The sequence below is a fragment of the Panulirus ornatus genome, chromosome 4 (genome assembly GCF_036320965.1).
Source record: "Panulirus ornatus isolate Po-2019 chromosome 4, ASM3632096v1, whole genome shotgun sequence".
Lineage (NCBI taxonomy): Eukaryota > Metazoa > Arthropoda > Malacostraca > Decapoda > Palinuridae > Panulirus > Panulirus ornatus.
This window is the reverse complement of record NC_092227.1, coordinates 54,880,566-54,907,387: the sequence shown is the minus strand read 5'-3', so window position 1 is coordinate 54,907,387 and position 26,822 is coordinate 54,880,566. Positions and strand designations below refer to the sequence as shown.

General features: G+C 34.4%; 2 long non-coding RNA genes across 2 annotated transcripts in view; one reads left to right on the top strand and one right to left on the bottom strand.

The window, feature by feature from the left end:
* Positions 1 to 22,734, top strand: part of LOC139766317 (uncharacterized) — a 157,249-nt gene extending 134,515 nt beyond the window's left edge. Inside the window, exon 5 of the long non-coding RNA XR_011716843.1 lies at positions 21,043 to 22,734. This is a non-coding gene — a long non-coding RNA (uncharacterized lncRNA). The remainder of the gene's footprint in view (positions 1 to 21,042) is intronic.
* LOC139766327 (uncharacterized) overlaps positions 1 to 26,822 on the bottom strand; it is a 133,897-nt gene that overhangs the window by 40,404 nt on the left and 66,671 nt on the right. The gene's annotated exons all lie outside the window — the stretch shown is intronic.

Sequence of the window (26,822 nt, the reverse complement as noted above, 5' to 3'; positions counted from 1 at the left end):
CGTATTCTTAATGGTGATTAAGGATATCGAGTCAAAATATTGCATTTCATAAAATTAAGCGCTTAATTACATACATAACATTAATTATAATTATATTAATATGCTAATTACTTTACTAATTCCACGAATTTTAAGGTTTTGACCGCAGATTCTTATTCAGCAAACGTAAAAACATCTATCATGAAAATTTTGGGAAAATCTATTTTTTCAAAAAATAAAGAAGAATCCTTGGATAATAATTTCCTCAGATTTTCAACTTCTTCAGATTTTAATGAAAATCTAGGAATATGTCCTATTCTATATGGTGATTAAGGATATCGAGCCAAAATATTGCATTTCATAAAAATAAGCACTTAATTACATACTTAACTTTAATTATAATTATATTAATATGTTAATATCTTACCTAATTACACGAATTTTAAGGTTTTGACCATAGATTCTTGTTCACCACACGTAAAAACATCTATCCTGAACGTTTTAGGAAAATCTATTTTTTTCAAAAAAATCAAGAAAAATCCCAGCCTATAGCCTTGTATAATATTTTGCTCAGATTTTCAACTTTTTCAGATTTTAATGAAAATCTGGTAATATATTTCTGGTAAGTATATATCTGGTAAGTATTTCGACTCGATATCCCTAATCACCATAAAGGGTGATTAGGGATATCGAGTCGAAATACTGCATTTCAGAAAATGAAGCGCTTGATTGCATACTTTACATTAATTACAATTATATTAACATGCTAATTACTAGACTAATTACACGAATTTTAAGGTTTTAACCACAGATTCTTATTCATCACACGTAAAACATCTATGATGAAAGTTTTAGGGGAATCTATTGTAAAAAAAAAAACAAGAAAAATCCCAGGGTATAGCCTGGGATAATATTTTGCTAAGATTTTCAACTTCTTCATATTTTAATTAAAATTTGGGAATATGTCGTATTCTATATGGTGATTAAGGATATCGAGTCAAAATATTGCATTTCATAAAATAAAGCGCTTAATTACATACTTAACATTAATTATAATTATATTAATATGCTAATTACTTGACTAATTCCACGAACTTTAAGGTTTTGACCGCAGATTCTTATTCAGCAAACGTAAAAACATCTATGATGAAAATTTGGGGAAAATCTATTTTTTTCAAAAAATAAAGAAAAATCCTTGGATAATTTCCTCAGATTTTCAACTTCTTCAGATTTTAATGAAAATCTAGGAATATGTCATATTCTATATGGTCATTAAGGATATCGAGTCAAAATACTGCATTTCATAAAATTAAGCATTTAATTACATACTTTACTTTAATCATAATTATATTAATATGTTAATATCTTGCCTAATTTTACGAATTTTAAGGTTTTCACCATAGACTCTTGTTCAGCACACGTAAAAACATCTATCCTGAAAATTTTAGGAAAATCTATTTTATCAAAAAAATGAAGAAAAATCCAAGCCTTGTATAATATTTTGTTCAGATTTTCAACTTTTTCAGATTTTAATGAAAATCTGGGAATATGTCCTATTCTATATGGTGATTAAGGATATCGAGTCAAAAGACTGCATTTCATAAAATTAAGGGCTTAATTACACACAACATTAATTACAATTATATTGATATGCTAATTACTAGACTAATTACACGAATTTTAATATTTTGACCACAGATTCTTATTCAGCGCACGTAAAAGCATCTACGATGAAAGTTTTAGGGAAATCTATTTTACAAAAAAATCAAGAAAAATCCCTGGGTATAACCTAGGATAATATTTTGCTCAGATTTTCAATTTATTCAGATTTTAATGAAAATCTGGCAATATATCCTACTCTATATGGTGATTCAAGATATCGAGTCAAAATACTGCATTTCATAAAATGAAGCGCTTAATTGCATACTTAACATTAATTACAATTATATTAACATGCTAATTACTAGACTAATTACATGAATTTTAAGGTTTTAACCACAGATTTTTATTCAACGCACGTAAAAACATATACGATGAGAATTTTAGGGAAATCTATTTCCCAAAAAAATTAAGAAAAATCCCAGGGGTAATATCTCATTCCAATTTTCAACATCTTCAGATTTTTGTGAAAATTTGGAAATATATCGTATTCTTAATGGTGATTAAGGATATCGAGTCAAAATATTGCATTTAGCAAAATTAAGCGCTTAATTACATATTTAACATTAATTATAATTATATAGATGTGCTAATATCTTGCCTAATTACACGAATTTTAAGTTTTGGACCATAGATTCTTATTCACCACACGTAAAAACATTTCTGCTGAAAATTTTAGGAAAATCTATTTTTTCAAAAAATCAAGAAAAATCCGAGAATAATATTTTGCTCAGATTTTCAACTTCTTCAGATTTTAATGAAAATCTGGGAATATGTCCTATTCTATATGGTGATTAAGGATATCGAGCCAAAATGCTCTATTTCCTAAAATTAACCGCTTAATTGCATACTTAACAATTATAATTACACTGATATGCTAATTACTAGACTAATTACACGAATTTTAAGATTTTGACTACAGATTCTTATTCAGCGCACGTAAAAGCATCTACGATGAAAATTTTAAGGAAATATATTTTTCAAAAAAATCAAGATTAATCCCCGGGTATAGCCTTGGATAATATTTTGCTCAGATTTTCAACTTCTTCAGATTTTAATGAAAATCTGGTAATATATCCTACTCTATATGGTGATTAATGATATCGAGTCAAAAGACTGCATTTCATAAAATGAAGCACTTAATTGCATACTTAACATTAATTACAATTATATTGATATGCTAATTATTAGACTAATTACACGAATTTTACTATTTTGACCACATATTCTTATTGAGCGCACGTAAAAACATCTACGATGAGAATTTTAGGGAAATTTATTTTTCAAAAAAATAAAGAAAAATCCCTGGGTATAACCTAGGATAATATCTTATTCAAATTTTCAACTTCTTCAGATTTTAATGAAAATTTGGGAATATGTCCTATTCTATATGGTGATTAAGGATATCAAGTCAAAATACTGCATTTCATTAAATGAAGCGCTTAATTGCATACTTAACATTAATTACAATTATATTAACATGCTAATTACTAGACTAATTACACGAATTTTAAGGTTTTAACCACAGATTCTTATTCACCACACGTAAAACATCTATGATGAAAGTTTTAGGAAAATCTATTTAAAAAAAAAAACAAGAAAAATCCTAGGGTATAGCCTGGGATAATATTTTGCTAAGATTTTCAACTTCATATTTTAATTGAAATTTGGGAATATGTCGTATTCTATATGGTGATTAAGGATATCGAGTCAAAATATTGAATTTCATAAAATTAAGCGCTTAATTACATACATAACATTAATTATAATTATATTAATATGCTAATTACTTTACTAATTCCACGAATTTTAATGTTTTGACCGCAGATTATTATTCAGCAAACGTAAAAACATCTATCATGAAAATTTTGGGAAAATCTATTTTTTCAAAAAATAAAGAAGAATCCTTGGATAATAATTTCCTCAGATTTTCAACTTCTTCAGATTTTAATGAAAGTCTAGGAATATGTCCTATTCTATATGGTGATTAAGGATATCGAGTCAAAATACTGCATTTCATAAAATTAAGCACTTAATTACATACTTAACTTTAATTATAATTATCAATATGTTAAGATCTTGCCTAATTACACGAATTTTAAGGTTTTGACCATAGATTCTTGTTCACCACACGTAAAAACATCTATCCTGAAAATTTTAGGAAAATCTATTTTTTTGAAAAAAATCAAGAAAAATCCATATTTTGCTCAGATTTTCAACTTTTTCAGATTTTAATGAAAATCTGGAAATATGTCCTATTCTATATGGTGATTAAGGATATCGAGTCAAAAGACTGCATTTCATAAAATTAAGGGCTTAATTACACACTTTACATTAATTACAATTATATTGATATGCTAATTACTAGACTAATTACCCGAATTTTAAGGTTTTAACCACAGATTCTTATTCACCACACGTAAAACATCTATGATGAAAGTTTTAGGGAAATCTATTTTACAAAAAAAAAAACAAGAAAAATCCTAGGGATTATATTTTGCTAAGATTTTCAACTTCTTCATATTTTAATTGAAATTTGGGAATATGTCGTATTCTATATGGTGATTAAGGATATCGACTCAAAATATTGAATTTCATAAAATTAAGCGCTTAATTACATACTTATCATTAATTATAATTATTTTAATATGCTAATTACTTGACTAATTCCACGAACTTTAAGGTTTTGACCGCAGATTCTTATTCAGCAAACGTAAAAACATCTATCATGAAAATTTTGGGAAAATCTATTTTTTCAAAAAATAAAGAAAAATCCTTGGATAATAATTTCCTCAGATTTTCAACTTCTTCAGATTTTAATGACAATCTAAGAATATGTCCTATTCTATATGGTGATTAAGGATATCGAGTCAAAATACTGCATTTCATAAAATTAAGTACTTAATTACATACTTAACTTTAATTATAATTATATCAATATATTAATATCTAGCCTAATTACACGAATTTTAAGGTTTTGACCATAGATTCTTGTTCAGCACACGTAAAAACATCTATCCTGAAAATTTTAGGAAAATCTATTTTTTGAAAAAAATCAAGAAAAATCCAAGCCTATAGCCTTGTATAATATTTTGCTCAGATTTTCAACTTTTTCAGAATTTAATGAAAATCTGGGAATATGTCCTATTCTATATGGTGATTAAGGATATCGAGTCAAAAGACTGCATTTCATAAAATTAATGGCTTAATTACACAACATTATTCACAATTATATTGATATGCTAATTACTAAACTAATTCCACGAATTTTAAGGTTTTGACCACAGATTCTTATTCAACGCACGTAAAAACATCTACGATGAGAATTTTAGGGAAATCTATTTTCCAAAAAAATTAAAAAATATCTCATTCAAATTTTCAACTTCTTCAGATTTTTGTGAAAATTTGGGAATATATCGTATTCTTAATGGTGATTAAGGATATCGAGTCAAAATATTGCATATAACAAAATTAAGCGCTTAATTACATATTTAACATTAATTATAATTACATTAATGTGCTAATATCTTTCCTAATTACACGAATTTTAAGTTTTTGACCATAGATTCTCATTCACCACACGTAAAAACATTTATGCTGAAAATTTTAGGAAAATCTATTTTTTCAAAAAATCAAGAAAAATCCTTGCATAATATTTTGCTCAGATTTTCAACTTCTTCAGATTTTAATGAAAATCTGGGAATATGTCCTATTCTATATGGTGATTAAGGATATCGAGTCAAAATGCTGCATTTCTTAAAATTAACCGCTTAATTGCATACTTAACATTAATCATGATTACACTGATATGCTAATTACTAGACTAATTACACGAATTTTAATATTTCGACCACAGATTCTTATTCAGCGCACGTAAAAGCATCTACGATGAAAATTTTAGGGAAATCTATTTTTCAAAAAAATCAAGAATAATCCCTGGGTATAACCTAGGATATCTTATTCAAATTTTCAACTTCTTCAGATTTTAATGAAAATTTGGGAATATGTCGTATTCTATATGGTGATTAAGGATATCGAGTCAAAATACTGCATTTCATAAAATGAAGCGCTTAATTGCATACTTAACATTAATTACAATTATATTAACATGATAATTACTAGAGTAATTACACGAATTTTAAGGTTTTAACCACAGATTCTTATTCACCACACGTAAAACATCTATGATGAAAGTTTTAGGAAAATCTATTTTACAAAAAAAAACAAGAAAAATCCTAGGGTATAGGGATAATATTTTGCTAAGATTTTCAACTTCTTCATATTTTAATTGAAATTTGGAAATATGTCGTATTCTATATGGTGATTAAGGATATCGAGTCAAAATATTGAATTTCATAAAATTAAGCGCTTAATTACATAGTTAACATTAATTATAATTATATTAATATGCTAATTACTTGACTAATTCCACGAACTTTAAGGTTTTGACCGCAGATTCTTATTCAGCAAACGTAAAAACATCTATCATGAAAATTTTCGGAAAATCTATTTTTTCAAAAAATAAAGAAAAATCCTTGGATAATAATTTCCTCAGATTTTCAACTTCATCAGATTTTAATGACAATCTAGGAATATGTTCTATTCTATATGGTGATTAAGGATATCGAGTCAAAATACTGCATTTCATAAAATTAAGCACTTAATTACATACTTAACTTTAATTATAATTATATTAAGATGTTAATATCTTGCCTAATTACACGAATTTTAAGGTTTTGACCATAGATTCTTGTTCAGCACACGTAAAAACATCTATCCTGAAAATTTTAGGAAAATCTATTTTTTCAAAAAAATCAAGAAAAATCCAAGCCTATAGCCTGGTATAATATTTTGCTCAGATTTTCAACTTCTTCAGATTTTAATGACAATCTGGGAATATGTCCTATTCTATATGGTGATTAAGGATATCGAGTCAAAAGACTGCATTTCATAAAATTAAGGGCTTAATTACACACTTAACATTAATTACATTTATATTGATATGCTAATTACTAGACTAATTCCACGAATTTTAATATTTTGACCACAGATTCTTGTTCAGCGCACGTAAAAACATCTACGATGAAAATTTTAGGGAAATTTATTTTTCAAAAAAATAAAGAAAAATCCCTGGGTATAACCTAGGATAATATCTTATTCAAATTTTCAACTTCTTCAGATTTTAATGAAAATTTGGGAATATGTCATATACTATATGGTGATTAAGGATATCGAGTCAAAATACTGCATTTCATAAAATGAAGCGCTTAATTGCATACTTAACATTAATTACAATTATATCAACATGCTAATTACTAGACTAATTACACGAATTTTAAGGTTTTAACCACAGATTCTTATTCACCACACGTAAAACATCTATCATGAAAGTTTTAGGGAAATCTATTTTCAAAAAAAATTAAGAAAAATCCCAGGGTATAACCTGGGGTAATATCTTATTCAAATTTTCAACTTCAGATTTTTGTGACAATTTGGGAATATATCGTATTCTATATGGTGATTAAGGATATCGAGTCAAAATATTGCATTTAACAAAATTAAGCGCTTAATTACATACTTAACATTAATTATAATCATATTAATATGCTAATATCTTGCCTGATTACACGAATTTTATGTTTTTGACCATAGATTCTTATTCACCACACGTAAAAACATTTATGTTGAAAATTTTAGGAAAATCTATTTTTTCAAAAAATCAAGAAAAATCCGAGACTCCTTGCATAATATTTTCCTCAGATTTTCAACTTCTTCAGATTTTAATGAAAATCTGGGAATATGTCCTATACTATATGGTGATTAAGGATATCGAGTCAAAATACTGCATTTCATAAAATTAACCGCTTAATTGCATTTTTTTTTTTTTTTTTTTTTTTTGCTTTGTCGCTGTCTCCCGCGTTTGCGAGGTAGCGCAAGGAAACAGACGAAAGAAATGCCTTGATTCAACCCACTGACAGCACGTCAACCCCGGTATACCACATCGCTCCAATTCACTCTATTCTTTGCCCTCCTTTCACCCTCCTGCATGTTCAGGCCCCGATCACACAAAATCTTTTTCACTCCATCTTTCCACCTCCAATTTGGTCTCCCTCTTCTCCTCGTTCCCTCCACCTCCGACACATATATCCTCTTGGTCAATCTTTCCTCACTCATTCTCTCCATGTGACCAAACCATTTCAAAACACCCTCTTCTGCTCTCTCAACCACGCTCTTTTTATTTCCACACATCTCTCTTACCCTTACGTTACTTACTCGATCAAACCACCTCACACCACACATTGTCCTCAAACATCTCATTTCCAGCACATCCATCCTCCTGCGCACAACTCTATCCATAGTCCACGCCTCGCAACCATACAACATTGTTGGAACCACTATTCCTTCAAACATACCCATTTTTGCTTTCCGAGATAATGTTCTCGACTTCCACACATTCTTCAAGGCTCCCAGAATTTTCGCCCCCTCCCCCACCCTATGATCCACTTCCGCTTCCATGGTTCCATCCGCTGCCAGATCCACTCCCAGATATCTAAAACACTTCACTTCCTCCAGTTTTTCTCCATTCAAACTCACCTCCCAATTGACTTGACCCTCAACCCTACTGTACCTAATAACCTTGCTCTTATTCACATTTACTCTTAACTTTCTTCTTTCACACACTTTACCAAACTCAGTCACCAGCTTCTGCAGTTTCTTACATGAATCAGCCACCAGCGCTGTATCATCAGCGAACAACAACTGACTCACTTCCCAAGCTCTCTCATCCCCAACAGACTTCAAACTTTCCCCTCTTTCCAAAACTCTTGCATTCACCTCCCTAACAACCCCATCCATAAACAAATTAAACAACCATGGAGACATCACACACCCCTGCCGCAAACCTACATTCACTGAGAACCAATCACTTTCCTCTCTTCCTACACGTACACATGCCTTACATCCTCGATAAAAACTTTTAACTGCTTCTAACAACTTGCCTCCCACACCATATATTCTTAATACCTTCCACAGAGCATCTCTATCAACTCTATCATATGCCTTCTCCAGATCCATAAATGCTACATACAAATCCATCTGCTTTTCTAAGTATTTCTCACATACATTCTTCAAAGCAAACACCTGATCCACACATCCTCTACCACTTCTGAAACCACACTGCTCTTCCCCAGTCTGATGCTGTGTACATGCCTTCACCCTCACATTAATTATAATTACACTGATATGCTAATTACAAGACTAATTACACGAATTCTAAGATTTTGACCACAGATTCTTATTCAGCGCACGTAAAAGCATCTACGATGAAAATTTTAGGGAAATCTATTTTTCAAAAAAATCAAGAATAATCCCCGGGTATACTATGCCTTGTATAATATTTTGCTCAGATTTTCAACTTCTTCAGATTTTAATGAAAATCTGGTAATATATCCTACTCTATATGGTGATTAAGGATATCGAGTCAAAATACTGCATTTCATAAAATGAAGCGCTTAATTGCATACTTAACATTAATTACAATTATATTGATATGCTAATTACTAGTCTAATTACACGAATTTTAATATTTTGACCACAGATTCTTATTCAGCGCACGTAAAAACATCTACGATGAAAATTTTAGGAAAATTTATTTTTCAAAAAAATAAAGAAAAATCCCTGGGTATAATCTAGGATATCTTATTCAAATTTTCAACTTCTTCAGATTTTAATGAAAATTTGGGAATATGTCGTATTCTATATGGTGATTAAGGATACCGAGTCAAAATACTGCATTTCATAAAATGAAGCGCTTAATTGCATACTTAACATTAATTACAATTATATTAACATGATAATTACTAGACTAATTACACGAATTTTAAGGTTTTAACCACAGATTCTTATTCACCACACGTAAAACATCTATGATGAAAGTTTTAGGAAAATCTATTTTACAAAAAAAAAACAAGAAAAATCCTAGGGTATAGCTTGGGATAATATTTTGCTAAGATTTTCAACTTCTTCATATTTTAATTGAAATTTGGAAATATGTCGTATTCTATATGGTGATTAAGGATATCGAGTCAAAATATTGAATTTCATAAAATTAAGCGCTTAATTACATAGTTAATATTAATTATAATTATATTAATATGCTAATTACTTGACTAATTCCACGAACTTTAAGGTTTTGACCGCAGATTCTTATTCAGCAAACGTAAAAACATCTATCATGAAAATTTTCGGAAAATCTATTTTTTCAAAAAATAAAGAAAAATCCTTGGATAATAATTTCCTCAGATTTTCAACTTCTTCAGATTTTAATGAAAATTTAGGAATATGTCCTATTCTATATGGTGATTAAGGATATCGAGTCAAAATACTGCATTTCATAAAATTAAGCACTTAATTACATACTTAACTTTAATTATAATTATATTAATATGTTAATATCTTGCCTAATTACACGAATTTTAAGGTTTTGACCATAGATTCTTGTTCAGCACACGTAAAAACATCTATCCTGAAAATTTTAGGAAAATCTATTTTTTCAAAAAAATCAAGAAAAATCCAAGCCTATAGCCTGGTAAACTATTTTGCTCAGATTTTCAAATTTTTCAGATTTTAATGAAAATCTGGGAATATGTCCTATTCTATATGGTGATTAAGGATATCGAGTCAAAAGACTGCATTTCATAAAATTAAGGGCTTAATTACACACTTAACATTAATTACAATTATATTGATATGCTAATTACTAGACTAATTCCACGAATTTTAAGGTTTTGACCACAGATTCTTATTCAACGCACGTAAAAACATCTACGATGAGAATTTTAGGGAAATCTATTTTCAAAAAAAATTAAGAAAAATCCCAGGGTATAACCTGGGGTAATATCTTATTCAAATTTTCAACTTCAGATTTTTGTGAAAATTTGGGAATATATCGTATTCTATATGGTGATTAAGGATATCGAGTCAAAATATTGCATTTAACAAAATTAAGCGCTTAATTACATACTTAACATTAATTATAATTATATTAATATGCTAATATCTTGCCTGATTAAACGAATTTTATGTTTTTGACCATAGATTCTTATTCACCACACGTAAAAACATTTATGCTGAAAATTTTAGGAAAATCTATTTTTTCAAAAAATCAAGAAAAATCCGAGACTCCTTGCATAATATTTTCCTCAGATTTTCAACTTCTTCAGATTTTAATGAAAATCTGGGAATATGTCCTATACTATATGGTGATTAAGGATATCGAGTCAAAATACTGCATTTCATAAAATTAACCGCTTAATTGCATTTTTTTTTTTTTTTTTTTTTTTTTTGCTTTGTCGCTGTCTCCCGCGTTTGCGAGGTAGCGCAAGGAAACAGACGAAAGAAATGGCCCAACCCACCCCCATACACATGCCTTGATTCAACCCACTGACAGCACGTCAACCCCGGTATACCACATCGCTCCAATTCACTCTATTCTTTGCCCTCCTTTCACCCTCCTGCATGTTCAGGCCCCGATCACACAAAATCTTTTTCACTCCATCTTTCCACCTCCAATTTGGTCTCCCTCTTCTCCTCGTTCCCTCCACCTCCGACACATATATCCTCTTGGTCAATCTTTCCTCACTCATTCTCTCCATGTGACCAAACCATTTCAAAACACCCTCTTCTGCTCTCTCAACCACGCTCTTTTTATTTCCACACATCTCTCTTACCCTTACGTTACTTACTCGATCAAACCACCTCACACCACACATTGTCCTCAAACATCTCATTTCCAGCACATCCATCCTCCTGCGCACAACTCTATCCATAGTCCACGCCTCGCAACCATACAACATTGTTGGAACCACTATTCCTTCAAACATACCCATTTTTGCTTTCCGAGATAATGTTCTCGACTTCCACACATTCTTCAAGGCTCCCAGAATTTTCGCCTCCTCCACCACCCTATGATCCACTTCCGCTTCCATGGTTCCATCCGCTGCCAGATCCACTCCCAGATATCTAAAACACTTCACTTCCTCCAGTTTTTCTCCATTCAAACTCACCTCCCAATTGACTTGACCCTCAACCCTACTGTACCTAATAACCTTGCTCTTATTCACATTTACTCTTAACTTTCTTCTTTCACACACTTTACCAAACTCAGTCACCAGCTTCTGCAGTTTCTCACATGAATCAGCCACCAGCGCTGTATCATCAGCGAACAACAACTGACTCACTTCCCAAGCTCTCTCATCCCCAACAGACTTCAAACTTTCCCCTCTTTCCAAAACTCTTGCATTCACCTCCCTAACAACCCCATCCATAAACAAATTAAACAACCATGGAGACATCACACACCCCTGCCGCAAACCTACATTCAATGAGAACCAATCACTTTCCTCTCTTCCTACACGTACACATGCCTTACATCCTCGATAAAAACTTTTCACTGCTTCTAACAACTTGCCTCCCACACCATATATTCTTAATACCTTCCACAGAGCATCTCTATCAACTCTATCATATGCCTTCTCCAGATCCATAAATGCTACATACAAATCCATTTGCTTTTCTAAGTATTTCTCACATACATTCTTCAAAGCAAACACCTGATCCACACATCCTCTACCACTTCTGAAACCACACTGCTCTTCCCCAGTCTGATGCTGTGTACATGCCTTCACCCTCACATTAATTATAATTACACTGATATGCTAATTACTAGACTAATTACACGAATTTTAAGATTTTGACCACAGATTCTTATTCAGCGCACGTAAAAGCATCTACGATGAAAATTTTAGGGAAATCTATTTTTCAAAAAAATCAAGAATAATCCCCGGGTATAGTCTTGGATAATATTTTGCTCAGATTTTCAACTTCTTCAGATTTTAATGAAAATCTGGTAATATATCCTACTCTATATGGTGATTAAGGATATCGAGTCAAAATACTGCATTTCATAAAATGAAGCGCTTAATTGCATACTTAACATTAATTACAATTATATTGATATGCTAATTACTAGACTAATTACACGAATTTTAATATTTTGACCACAGATTCTTATTCAGCGCACGTAAAAACATCTACGATGAAAATTTTAGGGAAATTTATTTTTCAAAAAAATAAAGAAAAATCCCTGGGTATAACCTAGGATATCTTATTCAAATTTTCAACTTCTTCAGATTTTAATGAAAATTTGGGAATATGTCGTATTCTATATGGTGATTAAGGATATCGAGTCAAAATACTGCATTTCATAAAATGAAGCGCTTAATTGCATACTTAACATTAATTACAATTATATTAACATGCTAATTACTAGACTAATTACACGAATTTTAAGGTTTTAACCACAGATTCTTATTCACCACACGTAAAACATCTATGATGAAAGTTTTAGGGAAATCTATTTTACAAAAAAAAACAAGAAAAATCCCAGGGTATAGCCTGGGATAATATTTTGCTAAGATTTTCAACTTCTTCATATTTTAATTAAAATTTGGGAATATGTCGTATTCTATATGGTGATTAAGGATATCGAGTCAAAATATTGAATTTCATAAAATTAAGCGCTTAATTACATACTTAACATTAATTATAATTATATTAATATGCTAATTACTTGACTAATTCCACGAACTTTAAGGTTTTGACCGCAGATTCTTATTCAGCAAACGTAAAAACATCTATCATGAAAATTTTGGGAAAATCTATTTTTTCAAAAAATAAAGAAGAATCCTTGGATAATAATTTCCTCAGATTTTCAACTTCTTCAGATTTTAATGAAAATCTAGGAATATGTCCTATTCTATATGGTGATTAAGGATATCGAGTCAAAATACTGCATTTCATAAAATTAAGCACTTAATTACATACTTAACTTTAATTATAATTATATTAATATGTTAATATCTTGCCTAATTACACGAATTTTAAGGTTTTGACCATAGATTCTTGTTCAGCACACGTAAAAACATCTATCCTGAAAATTTTAGGAAAATCTATTTTTTCAAAAAAATCAAGAAAAATCCAAGCCTATAGCCTTGTATAATATTTTGCTCAGATTTTCAACTTTTTCAGATTTTAATGAAAATCTGGGAATATGTCCTATTCTATATGGTGATTAAGGATATCGAGTCAAAAGACTGCATTTCATAAAATTAAGGGCTTAATTACACACTTAACATTAATTACAATTATATTGATATGCTAATTACTAGACTAATTCCACGAATTTTAAGGTTTTGACCACAGATTCTTATTCAACGCACGTAAAAACATCTTCGATGAGAATTTTAGGGAAATCTATTTTCCAAAAAAATTAAGAAAAATCCTAGGGTATAACCTGGGGTAATATCTTATTCAAATTTTCAACTTCTTCAGATTTTTGTGAAAATTTGGGAATATATCGTATTCTCTATGGTGATTAAGGATATCGAGTCAAAATATTGCATTTAACAAAATTAAGCGCTTAATTACATATTTAACATTAATTATAATTATATTAATATGCTAATATCTTGCCTAATTACACGAATTTTAAGTTTTTGACCATAGATTTTTATTCACCACACGTAAAAACATTTATGCTGAAAATTTTAGGAAAGTCTATTTTTTCAAAAAATCAAGAAAGATCCGAGACTCCTTGCATAATATTTTGCTCAGATTTTCAACTTCAGATTTTAATGAAAATCTGGGAATATGTCCTCTTCTATATGGTGATTAAGGATATTGAGTCAAAATACTGCATTTCATAAAATTAACCGATTAATTGCATTTTTTTTTTTTTTTTTTTTTTTTTTTGGTTTGTCGCTGTCTCCCGCGTTTGCGAGGTAGCGCAAGGAAACAGACGAAAGAAATGGCCCAACCCACCCCCATACACATGCCTTGATTCAACCCACTGACAGCACGTCAACCCCGGTATACCACATCGCTCCAATTCACTCTATTCTTTGCCCTCCTTTCACCCTCCTGCATGTTCAGGCCCCGATCACACAAAATCTTTTTCACTCCATCTTTCCACCTCCAATTTGGTCTCCCTCTTCTCCTCGTTCCCTCCACCTCCGACACATATATCCTCTTGGTCAATCTTTCCTCACTCATTCTCTCCATGTGACCAAACCATTTCAAAACACCCTCTTCTGCTCTCTCAACCACGCTCTTTTTATTTCCACACATCTCTCTTACCCTTACGTTACTTACTCGATCAAACCACCTCACACCACACATTGTCCTCAAACATCTCATTTCCAGCACATCCATCCTCCTGCGCACAACTCTATCCATAGTCCACGCCTCGCAACCATACAACATTGTTGGAACCACTATTCCTTCAAACATACCCATTTTTGCTTTCCGAGATAATGTTCTCGACTTCCACACATTCTTCAAGGCTCCCAGAATTTTCGCCTCCTCCACCACCCTATGATCCACTTCCGCTTCCATGGTTCCATCCGCTGCCAGATCCACTCCCAGATATCTAAAACACTTCACTTCCTCCAGTTTTTCTCCATTCAAACTCACCTCCCAATTGACTTGACCCTCAACCCTACTGTACCTAATAACCTTGCTCTTATTCACATTTACTCTTAACTTTCTTCTTTCACACACTTTACCAAACTCAGTCACCAGCTTCTGCAGTTTCTCACATGAATCAGCCACCAGCGCTGTATCATCAGCGAACAACAACTGACTCACTTCCCAAGCTCTCTCATCCCCAACAGACTTCAAACTTTCCCCTCTTTCCAAAACTCTTGCATTCACCTCCCTAACAACCCCATCCATAAACAAATTAAACAACCATGGAGACATCACACACCCCTGCCGCAAACCTACATTCAATGAGAACCAATCACTTTCCTCTCTTCCTACACGTACACATGCCTTACATCCTCGATAAAAACTTTTCACTGCTTCTAACAACTTGCCTCCCACACCATATATTCTTAATACCTTCCACAGAGCATCTCTATCAACTCTATCATATGCCTTCTCCAGATCCATAAATGCTACATACAAATCCATTTGCTTTTCTAAGTATTTCTCACATACATTCTTCAAAGCAAACACCTGATCCACACATCCTCTACCACTTCTGAAACCACACTGCTCTTCCCCAATCTGATGCTCTGTACATGCCTTCACCCTCACATTAATTATAATTACACTGATATGCTAATTACAAGACTAATTACACGAATTTTAAGATTTTGACCACAGATTCTTATTCAGCGCACGTAAAAGCATCTACGATGAAAATTTTAGGGATATCTATTTTTCAAAAAAATCAAGAAAAATCCCCGGGTATAGTCTTGGATAATATTTTCCTCAGATTTTCAACTTCTTCAGATTTTAATGAAAATCTGGGAATATATCCTACTCTATATGGTGATTAAGGATATCGGGTCAAAATACTGCATTTCATAAAATGAAGCGCTTAATTGCATACTTAACATTAATTACAATTATATTGATATGCTAATTACTAGACTAATGACACGAATTTTAATATTTTGACCACAGATTCTTATTCAGCGCACGTAAAAACATCTACGATGAAAATTTTAGGGAAATTTATTTTTCAAAAAAATAAAGAAAAATCCCTGGGTATAACCTAGGATATCATTCAAATTTTCAACTTCTTCAGATTTTAATGAAAATTTGGGAATATGTCATATTCTATTTGATGATTAAGGATATCGAGTCAAAATACTGCATTTCATAAAATGAAGCGCTTAATTGCATACTTAACATTAATTACAATTATATTAACATGATAATTACTTGACTAATTACAGGAATTTTAAGGTTTTTAACCACAGATTCTTATTCACCACACGTAAAACATCTATGATGAAAGTTTTAGGGAAATCTATTTTACAAAAAAAACAAGAAAAATCCCAGGGTATAGCCTGGGATGATATTTTGCTAAGATTTTCAACTTCTTCATATTTTAATTAAAATTTGGGAATATGTCGTATTCTATATGGTGATAAATGATATCGAGTCAAAATATTGAATTTCATAAAATTAAGCGCTTAATTACATACTTAACATTAATTATAATTATATTAATATGCTAATTACTTGACTAATTCCACGAATTTTAAGGTTTTAACCGCAGATTCTTATTCAGCAAACGTAAAAACATCTATCATGAAAATTTTGGGAAAATCTATTTTTTGAAAAAATAAAGAAAAATCCTTGGATAATAATTTCCTCAGATTTTCAACTTCATCACATTTTAATGAAAATCTAGGAATATGTCCTATTCTATATGGTGATTAAGGATATCGAGTCAAAATACTGCATTTCATAAAATTAAGCACTTAATTACATACTTAACTTTAATTATAATTATATTAAGATGTTAATATCTTGCCTAATTACACGAATTTTAAGGTTTTGACCATAGATTCTTGTTCAGCACACGTAAAAACATCTATCCTGAAAATTTTAGGAAAATCTATTTTTTCAAAAAAATCAAGAAAAATCCAAGCAGATAGCCTGGTAAAATATTTTGCTCAGATTTTCAAATTTTTCAGATTTTAATGAAAATCTGGGAATATGTCCTATTCTATATGGTGATTAAGGATATCGAGTCAAAAGACTGCATTTCATAAAATTAAGGGCTTAATTACACACTTAACATTAATTACAATTATATTGATATGCTAATTACTAGACTAATTCCAAGAATTTTAAGGTTTTGACCACAGATTCTTATTCAACTCACGTAAAAACATCTACGATGAGAATTTTAGGGAAATCTATTTTCAAAAAAAGTTAAGAAAAATCCCAGGGTATAACCTGGGGTAAAATCTTATTCAAATTTTCAACTTCAGGAAACGTAAAAACGTAAAAACATCTATCATGACAATTTTGGGAAAATCTCTTTTTTAAAAAAAATCAAGAAAAACCCTTGGATATTAATTTGCTCAGATTTTCAACTTCTTCAGATTTTAATGAAAATCTAGGAATATGTCCTATTCTATATGTTGATTAAGGATATCGAGTCTAAATACTGCATTTCATAAAATTAAGCGCTTAATTACATACTTAACATTAATTATAATTATATTGATATGCTAATATCTTGCCTAATTACACGAATTTTAAGTTTTTGACCATAGATTCTTATTCAGCACTAACTGATATGAAAAATTTTACAAAATGAAACGTTTTCACACCATTTTCTTATTTAGCACAAGAAATATCATTTGAAATAAGATTTTCAAGCAAATCTGAAAAAGTTGAAAATTTGATTGTCCAAGACAGACAACGTTCGTTGCTCTTGGACAATCACTTGTTTACTAAAAGGCATCCTAGGTACGTCTCTTCGTTGTATATCAACTTACTTATATTTCTTTCTTGTATCCCCCTTGTTGATGTGATTATTACACGAAAGTGTTTGTACGCACCCATGCAATCAGGTGAATTCACGCATGTTCTTGTATACTATATCACATGTTTAAGCTTTTGTGTTTGAGTCTTTCAACGCGACTGAAAATATTAAAGACAAAGATGATGGAGGGACGAGCTAAATGGAGTAAGCGATTTAAATGATCGTTAAGACAAAATAATTGAGTGAGAAGTGTGACTACTTACACCAGAAGAGGGGAGGATAGAACACGCACAAAAAAGAAAACAATAAGTTCAGGAGATAGTGCCCCATACAGTGAAAATAAAGTGATTAGATTTCAGAGCACAGGCAGTTAGCGGAGGACCTACAAACCTGCAATGGGAATACATCCTTAGAGAACAGATGATCTTTAACCATTCTTTTCTTATCACGGTAACTTGCAGACAGGTTACATTCCTTCATTATACTCTTGAGTAAATCCATTATTTCGTTATTCATGATCTTCGACGTTGACTTATTCAAAATTTCAGGGACCCAATTTTGGAAAGAGTGCTTCCTGATCATGTTATAGGAATTTCTACTATGGTGTGAGGTGGTTTGATCGAGTAATGAAAGGATAAGAGAGATGTGTGGTAATAAAAAGTGTGTGTTTGAGAGAGCAGAAGAGAGTGTATTGAAATGGTTTGGACACATGGAGAAAATGAGTGAGGAATTTTTGACACAGAGGATATATGCGACAGAGGTGAAGGGAACAAGGAGAAGCGGGAGACCAAATTGGAGGTGGAAGGATGAAGTGAAAAAGATCTTGAGCGATCGGGGCCTGAGCATACGGGAGATTGAAAGGCGTGCAAGGAACAGAGTGAAGTGGAACGATGTGGTTTACCGAGGTCGACTTGCTGTAAATGGACTTAACCAGGACATGTAAAGCGTCCTGGGTAAACCATGGAAAGTTTTGTGGGGCCTGGATGTGGAAAGGGAGATGTGGTTTCGGTACATTACACATGACAGTTAGAGACTGAGTGTGAACGAATGTGGCCTTCGTTGTCTTTCCCTAGCGCTAACTTGCGCGCGCGAGGGGAGGGGGGTGCTGTTTTTCATGTGTGGCGGGGTGGCGATGAGAATGGATGAAGGCAGCAAGTATGAATATGTACAAGTGTATGTATTTATGTCTGTGTATGTATATGTATGTATACGGAGAAATGTATAGGTATGTGTGTGAGCGTTTATGTATATACATGTGTATGTGGGTGGGTTGGGCCATTCTTTCTTCTGTTTCCTTGCGCTACCTCGCTAACGCGGGAGACGGCCACTAAGTATAGTAAATGAATGAACATAAAGCTATACCGTTTCCATAATGCAAATATACGTGGAATTTGTGTACAATTGCTTCCAGTGAAAGTGATTTTACAACAATATTTTCGAAAAATGTACCGATATGAAATCTATTTTGCCATTCACCAATAAAGTCAACGTTAACATTCATGCTACATATACAGTGTAGTGCAATATACAATGGCCTGTATGGTACCACTGTTTAATGGAAAGGGGGAGATAAAAGAATGCTCGAATGAGAGAGGTACAAGTTTGTTGAGTGTACCTGGTAAGTTGTATATGGGAGAGTAATAATCAAGAAGGGTGGTGGCATGCACAGAGCAGCAAATTGGAGAGGAGTACTGTAGTTTAAGTTGTGGTAGACGATGTGGGTACAAGGCGTTCACTTTGAAGACTGGTGTGAGAAAAAAGAAAAAGAAAACGATAACCAAGGATTTGCAAGTGGTGATAACAAATCTGGAATAAGAAGGATAGTTGATAGAAAAAGCCTTGTGGAGGTTAAGAATATAAAGAGTCAGCAGAAGGCAACACATTCACATCCAAAAGTTTCTCTTCTGTACATCTATCAATTAATATGTAATCTAGTAATGCCCGGTGATGATCATTTTCCTACTCACATACGTAGACTTGTGTATGTCCTTTCTTTCAAACAAGCTATTCCCAATCACCATCCCTCTCTCAGCACACATCGTCACAAGCTTTTCGCTATTTCCAATCACTAACTGAATATATGTACGTGTGTGTGTGTTGCCTAATTTTCAAACCGAGTCTTGGGAAATATGGGTCGAACTGCTGTTCTGTATGGTATATACATCTTTTTACATGCCTCTCCTTATATGCTTAGTGTCATTTATGTTTTGTTTTGGTTTGTTTGTTTGTTTGGTTCCTCTTTCACAGCCTCTGCAGTGGAAAGCATTTCTTCATGATAAAGATTCTTGTGTGCTTTCTCCACATATTTCGTTCTTTCTCCAGTCAGCCTTCACGCTGGAGAGCGGTAAGGACCTGACATTCTTATGAATTAATGATCATTAAACTGACCACGCAACTCTAAATGAAAGACAGTTTTCCATCTCATGCAATTTTTCTGTTTTCCCTTCGACAACAGATGGCCATCCTCGACGCCAGTTACCTCACCAATCTGACTGAGTATTTGTCACTCACGGGAGTGTGTGTCCGTCCTACCAGAACCCGTCACACTTCTCTCAACACTTTCCACCTTTTTTCTTACGACATACCATCATATATCTACGAGACTTCACTTGCATCAGGTATATACTTCAGGAACATTATCCTCTCCCATGGAAGTTTCCTATCTTCTCTTCCAGCTCTCTCTGTCATATACACCTCAAATCTTCCTCTCCCACAAATGTTCTCTTTCCCCATTTCAATCTCGCCTACCCCAGTGTTCGCTTTCCAATAATACGTTTATCTAACACTCTCTTAACTCTCTTATCCTTATCTCAGGGCTCACACCCTCCCATGGAAAGGTCTCTACCTCCCGCCTGCTATTCCAGTTACCTCACACCACCAGCCTCAACATCAAAGCTCCTCTCTCACAGAAAGTCTACGTCTATCCTCCATTCTTTGCAACATTTTCCTTCCCACTTCCTCAACACTTCAAACACAAATACGAGTCCACGACCTTTTCTGTCGCTATGACAATGAGAATTTTGTGAGCTATATTCTGGGTTTATATTCTGCAGGCGAGGCCTCGCGGCAGCTGGGGGAGCAGTCAAAGCAGTTCTAGTGGTCACCGACAGCTGCAGCCAGAGCACCCACAGCTGCTGTAAGGGACATCTCCGCTACTATCTAAGCCTTCACAGCTCTTCTATTGTCAATAAGGAATGCAGAAAAAGCAATTAGATTTATTACAGGAAATATACCAGTTGCTGTAGGAGCTACCTCAGCTACTCAAGCTACACTTACAGCTAATATGAAGGCGACCAGAGGGAAAGATACTGTAGGAATTATCATAGCTGTCACATGAGCCGTGACAGCTCATACTATCAAAGTTCATTTAGAAACCATCACAACCACAATGAGAACCATCACAGCTACTTCAGGAATCGTCACAGCTCTAGCTTAATCTTTCACAGCTGCTGCAGGGACACGAAGGTTGCTGTAGGTGCCGTCCTTGCTGCTCCGTAGGACTTATAGTCTTTGGAAGAACCATAACAGCTTTTGCAATATCCTTCACGTCTGCTGCAGAACAGTGAGAGTTACCGCAGTTGCCATTCCAGCCGCTGCAGGAGCCTTCACAACCGTAGCAAGAATCCATCACAGGTACTGCAAGAATCATCGCAGCTGCAGTGGCAAGTGCTGTGGCACCTGGTACAGAAGCCATCAGTGCCACCGAGGGAGACATAGGCTTGCTGCCAGAGCTGTTACAAATACTGCAGTAGCCAACTCAGTTGCCAAAGGACCTAACCAGTGCCACTGCAGATGCCATCTCACATACTGTAAGAGGCATCAAAGTCGATCTAAAAAGTACTAATAACGATGAATGAATCATTATAGTATTTACAAGAGCCACTGGACATGCTACAGCTGGTGTCAGAAGTTCAAAGCTGTGGCAGCCTGTACACTAGAGGGTGGTTGAAGATTTTATATCCATACCATCTACCTCACTAAGCAGCCACCTCAGCTGAACGACAATTTGCCATCGAATACAGATCTGTTCCCAAACTTCGTTGCCATATCCTGTCAAGGATGATTCAAGAGCAGCCACAACTAGTCTGTCATGCATAAAGAGTATATAATCTATTCTGCTGCACACCATACGAAACGAACGTACATCGATCAACTACTTGCTTACCTGGGGAAAGTTTATTACTATCATGTAAGTGGATTGCCACAAAGTAAGCGAGGTCTCATTCAGTACTGTTTTTTCACACCTTCAGGTCACGCGCCCAGTGACGGTTACAAGTTTTTTTATGCAATCGCATATTGGTGAATAATATCTTAGCTATGCAAATTTCGAGCACATTTGTGTACCTACGTACGTGTGTGTGTGTGTGTGTGTGTGTGTGTGTGTGTGTGTGTGTGTGTGTGTGTGTGTGCGTGCGTGCGTGCGTTTTCACACTCGTGGGAGCCCGTCTCTTGAACATTCTCTATTAACATACAACTTCTTAAATCTACGTACGCTGTTTGCATTAGCCATATCCTCAGTCATTTTATCCGATTCATCCACCTCTCTCTCTCTCTCTCTCTCTCTCTCTCTCTCTCTCTCTCTCTCTCTCTCTCTCTCTCTCTCTCTCTCATCTACCTACCTGTTCTTTCTCATCTTCGCTTAGCGCTAAATCCTCTCCCCTTTTCAAATGTAAACTCACACTAAGAACCGAGGATCCTTTACTGCAGAAAGTACTGATCTTCAAAGTTATGGCCAGTACCCAGGCATCACGTCCCACCCACTTGACGACAGCATTAAGAACGACAAAAAATTATCAAAGCGTCGGCAGCATTACCACCCAAATATACAAGCTGGAAATATCTTTAAGCCTCTCCTCCTCCCCCGCTCTCAGTATACATAACTGTATACAAGTATCGAGAAATAACCCCCACTTGATGTCTGTACCATTCCAGTTTTATAACCCCATGATATTTTATAGTCATGTACAATAGCGAGGAAAATCCCTATATTTTCGGAATCATCGGATATGAATTTTGGGAAGTTTTGTGCTTGAATTTACATTCTTTGTTGGGGTTACCGGTATTTCAGGTTACACCGACTGAATGGCCGTATATGGGTTACATGTAGGTATCTGTGTTTCCTTTATCTATCTATCTATCTATCTATAATATATATATATATATATATATATATATATATATATATATATATATATATATATATATATATACGTGTGTGTGTGTCTGTGTGTGTGTCTGTAGGTACTTATGTACGTATGTAAGTACGTATGTATATATATATATATATATATATATATATATATATATATATATATATATATATATATATATATATATGTGTGTGTGTGTGTGTGTGTATGTAGGTATGTATGTATGTACGTGTATATATATATATATATATATATATATATATATATATATATATATATATATATATATATATATATTCTTTTTTTCTCATACTTTGTCGCTGTCTCCCGCGTTACCAAGGTAACGCAAGGAAACAGACGAAAGAAATGGCCCAACCTCACACATACACATGTATATACATACACGTCCACACATGCACATATACATACCTATATATTTCAACATATACATATAAATACATACACACACATATACATATATACAAATGTACATAATTCATACTTGCTACCTTTATTCATTCCCGTCCCCACCACGCCACACATGAAATGACACCCCCCTTCCCACGCACGCGCGCGAGGTAGCGCTAGGAAAAGACAAAAAAGGCCACATTCGTTCACACTCAGTCTCTGGCTGTCATGTACAATGCACCGAAACCACAGCTCCCTTTCCACATCCAGGCCCCACAAACCCTTCCATGGTTTGCCCCAGACGCTTCACATGCCCTAGTTCAGTCCATTGCCAGCACGTTGACCCTGGTATACCACATCGCTCCAATTCACTCTATTCCTTGCACGCCTTTCACCCTCCTGCATGTTCAGGCCTCGATCACTCAAAATCTTTTTCACTCCATCTTTCCATCTCCAATTTGGTCTCCCACTTCTCCTCGTTCCCTCCAACTCTGACACATATATCCTCTTGGTCAATCTTTCCTCACTCATTCTCTCCATGTGACTAAACCATTTCAAAACACCCTCTTCTGCTCTCTCAACCACACTCTTTTTATTACCACACATCTCTCTTACCCTTTCATTACTTATTCGATCAAACCACATCACACCACATATTGTCCACAAACATCTCATTTCCAGCACATACACCTTCCTCCGCACAACTCTATCTATAGCCCACGCCTCGCAACCATATATCATTGTTGGAACCACTATTCCTTCAAACATACCCATTTTTGCTTTCCAAAATAACGTTTTCGACTTCCACACACTCTTCAACGCACCCAGAACTTTCGCTCCCTCCCCTACCCCATGATTCACTTCCGCTTCCATGGTTCCATCCGCTGCCAAATCCACTCCCAGATATCTAAAACACTTCACTTCCTCCAGTTTTTCTATATTCAAACTTACCTCCCAATTGAATTGTACCTCAACCCTACTGTACCTAATTCACATTTACTCTCAGCTTTCTTCTTTCACACACTTTACCAAACTCAGTTACAGGCTTCTGCAGTTTCTCACCCGAATTAGCCACCAGCGCTGTATCATCAGCGAACAACAACTGACTCACTTCCCAAGCTGTCTCACCCACAACAGACTGCATACTTGCCCCTCTTTCCAAGACTCTTGCATTCACCTCCCTAACAACCCCATCCATAAACAAATCAACAATCATGGAGACATCACGCAGCCCTGCCCCAAACCAACATTCACTGAGAACCAATCACTTTCCTCTCTTCCTACACGTACACATGCCTTACATCCTCGGTAAAAACTTTTCACTGCTTCTAACAACTTGCCTCCCACACCATATACTCTTAATACCTTCCATAGAGTATCTCTATCAACTCTATTATATGCCTTCTCCAGATCCATAAATGCTACATACAAATCCATTTGCTTTTCTAAGTATTTCTCACATACATTCTTCAAAGCAAACACCTGATCCACACATCCTCTACCACTTCTGAAACCTCACTGCTCCTCCCCAATCTGATGCTCTGTACATGCCTTCACCCTCTCAATCAATACCCTCCCATGTAATTTCCCAGGAATACTCAAGAAACTTATACCTCTGTAATTTGAGCACTTACTTTTATCCCCTTTGCCTTTGTACAATGGCACTATGCACGCATTCCGCCAATCCTCAGGCACCTCACCATGAGTCATTCATACATTAAATAACCTTACCAACCAGTCAACAATACAGTCACCGCCTTTTTAATAAATTCCACTGCAATACCATCCAAACACGCTGCCTTGACGGCTTTCATCTTCCGCAAAGCTTTTACTACCTCTTCTCTGTTAACCAAATCATTCTCCCTAACCCTCTCACTCTGCACACCACCTCGACCAAAACACCCTATATCTGCCGCTCTATCATCAAACACATTCAACAAACATTCAAAATACTCACTCCATCTCCTTCTCACATCACCACTACTTGTTATCACCTCCCATTCGCCCCCTTCACTGATGTTGCCAATTGTTCCCTTGTCTTACGCACTTTATTACCTCCTTCTAAAACATCTTTTTATTCTCCCTAAAATCTAATGATACTCTCTCACCCCAACTCTCATTTGCCCTCTTTTTCACCTCTTGCACCTTTCTCTTGACCTCCTGCCTCTTTCTTCTATACATCTCCCAGTCATTTGCATTATTTCCCTGCAAAAAATCATCCAAATTCCTCTCTTCTCTTTCACTAACAATCTATTTCTTCATCCCACCACTCACTACCCTTTCGAATCTGCCCAACTCCCACGCTTCTCATGCCATAAGCATCTTTTGCGCAAGCCATCACTGCTTCCATAAATACATCACATTCCTTCCCCATTCCCCTTACGTCCTTTGTTCTCACCTTTTTCCATTCAGTACTCAGTCTCTCCTGGTACTTCCTCACACAAGTCTCCTTCCTAAGCTCACTTATGCTCACCACTCTCTTCACCCTAACATTCTCTCTTCTTTTCTGAAAACATCTACAAATCTTCACTTTCGCCTCCAAAAGATAATGATCAGACATCCCTCCAGTTACACCTCTCAGCACATTAACATCTAAAAGTCTCTCTTTCGCGCACCTATCAATTAACACGTAATCCAATAACGCTCTCTGGCCATCTCTCCTACTTACATATGTATACTTATGTATATCTCTCTTTTTAAACCAGGTATTCCCAATCACAAGTCCTTTTTCAGCACATAAATCTACAAGCTCTTCACCATTTCCATTTACAACACTGAACACCCCATGTATACCAATTATTCACTCAACTGCCACATTAGGCACCTTTGCATTCAAATCACCCATCACTATAACCCGGTCTCGTGCATCAAAACTACTAACACACTAACTCAACTGCTCCCAAAACACTTGCCTCTCATGATGTTTTTTTCTCATGCCCAGGTGCATATGCACCAATAATCACCCATCTCTGTCCATCCACTTTCAGTTTACCCATATCAATCAAGAGTTTACTTTTTTACTCTCTATCACATACTCCCACCCCTCCTGCTTCAGGAGTAGTGCTACTCCTTCCCTTGCTCTCGTCCTCTCACTAACCCCTGACTTTACTCCCAAGACATTCCTAAACCACTTTTCCCCTTTACCCTTGAGCTTCGTTTCACTCAGAGCCAAAACATCCAGGTTCCTTTCCTCAAACATACTACGTATCTCTCCTTTTTTTCTCATCTTGGTTACATCCACACACATTTAGACACCCCAATCTGAGCCTTCGAGG